The sequence below is a fragment of the Octodon degus genome, unplaced genomic scaffold (genome assembly GCF_000260255.1).
Source record: "Octodon degus isolate 3935 unplaced genomic scaffold, OctDeg1.0 scaffold00105, whole genome shotgun sequence".
Taxonomy (NCBI): domain Eukaryota; kingdom Metazoa; phylum Chordata; class Mammalia; order Rodentia; family Octodontidae; genus Octodon; species Octodon degus.
Genome location: NW_004524681.1, coordinates 1,724,627 through 1,727,827, shown reverse-complemented (window position 1 = coordinate 1,727,827; position 3,201 = coordinate 1,724,627). Strand labels below are relative to the sequence as shown.

Sequence of the window (3,201 nt, the reverse complement as noted above, 5' to 3'; positions counted from 1 at the left end):
GGAACTTAACAACAAAAAGGGAATGCAGATGAATGTCCATTTTGTATCTGTGTATTCAAATGGCTAGGATCAATATACAGTTACATTCTCTTAATGAATAGAGAGATTTGTTCTAATGGTGTTTGTAAGTAGGATATCATGTCTGCATCTTGTACAGCAATTAACCACTAGGTAGAATGTATACAATGTGTTAATTATTGAAAAGGTCCTACCAGTTTGGTTTGAAACTGTCTCATTGCTATTTGTTTCTCAATAATTTATGGAAAAAAATCTAATCTGAGTCTCTATTTTATGTATCAAAGGAAAACATCAACAGTGGAAAAGTCGGTTCCAAAAAGGTGCAGCTGGCTTTGGATTTGTTCAGACACCTGATCAGGGAGTGGTAGATGTGAGCAGATAGAATGGACACAGGGACACATTCCCCTGCATCTGTGCAGCTGCTCCTGAGTCACCAGCATCCCCTTAGAGGCTGCTGGAATCCAAACTCCCAGATTTCACACTGGCTGCAGGAGTCAGAACCCAGAAAGTGGGGGGGCACCCAGAGTGAGTTCAGGCCAACTCTGCAGACACTAACACTTATGGCTAAGGGACCGCAATCTCCTTTCCACAAGCTTCTTGCACAGAATGACTGATAAAATATTCAAGTCAGCTGATTACACAATGGGTGACCAAAAAAAGAACACCTACCTCACAGTCCTTCCTGAGCCAGGCTCAAGGCCAGGGAGGACGACAGAGCCCCGCTCACCGGGCCAGTCCTACAGCCTGGCCTGTCTTTAGAGTAATCTCCCGCTAATGCCCAATTCCTGAACTGACTTCTTTTGCTGACTGCTGGTGCCCGTGTGCCAGATGGCATTTTCCCTTGATCTGCAGGGATTACTGCAAAAACATCTTTTCTTAGAAATCCACGTGGGGGAGAACCCTACAGCAGAAAATTCTAGGTACTCAATGGTTCACCTCATCTGTAGTGTCCCCAAGCCTGGCACGAATGATTAAGTTAGAATTTCTAAGAAAATTCTTCTAAATTTAAAAGGAGGTTTTGAAAAATATCAAAAGAACAAATTCCTCCCAAAGTTTTCAGTTTGCATTCTGACCTCCCAAAATAATGAACAGATTTATTTTTTGGTACCAGAAATCAAACTCATCACCACATACTTGCCAGGCAGGTGCTTGTGCCTCTGAGCTATGCCCTGGCACACAAACCCATTTTCAATATCTCTTCCACACAACAATGCTTGGTGCAACTTGCCTCAGTCTGGGCAGAGGCCAGGCTGGAACAGGAGGCTGGACAGAAAGGGGGAGAGCCTAGCCTGTACGTACACACATTGTGGGAAGCTCTCAAAGCAGTCTTTTCCTCCTCCAGGGCCCCAGCAAAGTCCACACAATCTTAACTCCAGGCTGAGCTAGGAGAATGATTCAAACCTCTCAGTGTGCTTCCTAGCGCATGCCTGCAAGTTATAAATCCCCTTCTACTGCAGCTAGGTGAGCAGTGCCTGCCTACTCAAGAGGAGCCAGATAGAGGCTCTACCTTGGCTGAGTGCCCATCACACTCAGGTGGACAGGGTTTTATAGGTAACCAAGTCTTCCCCAGCTTTGGTGCCCTTGAAGATTGTCAGCTCCAAATAACACGAACTAATGGTAAGATCACCAAGTTCCGCTTGAGCAAACCAAAGCTCAGGGGTGAGGTCACCATCCTCCACAAAGGGGGTGGGCGAGTGGGCATGGGGTGTTTTCCTTTCCCCACCTCAGTGCGCTCTCAGCATCTGCTCCAGGTCAGTGCCTTCCACCCAAGACCCTCCAGACCGGCATGCGCTGGAGTTCCCGGGTTGATGTTTAGCCTGCTCCGTCCGGTCACCTGGACTCAGCCCGTGCTTAGGATGGACCTGCCCACACTCTCCTGTGCAGGCGCAGGCCAGGCAGCGGCACCCAGAACTGGAGCCCACATGTCAAGCTGACACCCTTCCTACCTCCCGGTGCAGCCCAATGTCCGCCCTGCATTCCTGGCTGCCCCTGCCCACTGTGCACACAGTGAACACCAAGGGGGGTGCTGCATCTGCACCTGCACTTCTGTGTGGGGCCAAAACCTCACCTTGTGGAAAGAAAAAACGCAGATTAGTCGGGCTGCTGACAGCAGTTATATCTTTCACTGACGATTAACTGCAAACCTCATGCTTGCACCTCTCATTCTGTCCTCGCCAAGTGCCCCACGGAACAGAGCCGCGGAGGCAGCTGCCTCACACCCTCGCTGGTCGGACCCCGGACCTCAGCTCTGGCCAGAGGCCCCGGGTGGGGCTGAGTGTGCCCGGCTGTGCGCTGGAGAGCTGAGCGTGAGCCGCAGTATCATCTCCCCAAGAGCGACAATTCCCGCCCTAGTAGCAGAAGTTTCTAAAGGTCCTGGGTTCCTTTAACAAAAGCCAGTTCTCAGCTTTTCAAGATGACACATGAAAGTTAAGGGACCCCAATGTTAATTGAGGAGCTCGGCAGGACCGCATCTCTGTTCTGGAGCCAGAACTCAGTCCACAGCTGGGAACTCTGGGTTCAGGTCCCCCCAAATTCCTTTCCTCAGGTCCATCTGAGGGAGGACCTGGGGACTCTGACCACGCCTCGCTGAGAGGCCAGATGCAGTGGGCCGGGCTGGGCTGCCAGTTAGGACGCCAGGGAGCCCCAGCCCTGGCCCGGTGCACCAGCACCCATCCAAAACCGAGGACACTGCGAAACACGGAGGCCCCGGGACCCAGTGCCGCGCCGCGCTAACCTGAGGCCGGGTCCTCCCCGCTCCGGCCCTGCAGAGGCCGGTGTGCGGGACCAAGACGCGCGAGGCCGAAGAGCCGGTGCCGTCGGAGGGACAAGGGCCCGAGGGCGGTCCGGAAGGGGCGGCCGGGAGCCCGCGCCCTTCACGAGGACAGAGCGCCTGGGTGCTGGAGCGCCAGAGTCTGGGGCGAGGCGTCGGGGAGGGACAGGAGGAGGCTGGGGAGTGGGACTGTCACGCTCCGAAGTCCGGGCCCACCTCGCATGCGCACCGCGCTCCTTGTGCCCCTCCAGCTCGGCCTCCGAGGCAGGAAGGACCCGCCCCGCCCGAGGGCTCACCTCGCGGAGCCGCGCGTCCCGGGCCGTCTGCTCCGCGCTCGGCGTCCAAGCGTTCTCCCCGTCCTCCGCGCGCCGCCCCCGCGCGCCCGCGCTTCCACCCGAGAGAGGCGTGGGGAC

General features: G+C 54.8%; 1 protein-coding gene across 3 annotated transcripts in view; it reads right to left on the bottom strand.

The window, feature by feature from the left end:
* Wdr72 (WD repeat domain 72) overlaps positions 1 to 3,195 on the bottom strand; it is a 188,367-nt gene extending 185,172 nt beyond the window's left edge. For 2 of the 3 annotated variants that reach the window (XM_023724077.1, XM_004639044.2), the window contains exon 1: positions 3,085 to 3,195. The gene's annotated coding sequence lies outside the window, so the exon portion shown is untranslated. The other variant, XM_023724078.1, reaches the window with a different exon arrangement.
* Positions 3,196 to 3,201: the final 6 nt, after the last annotated feature.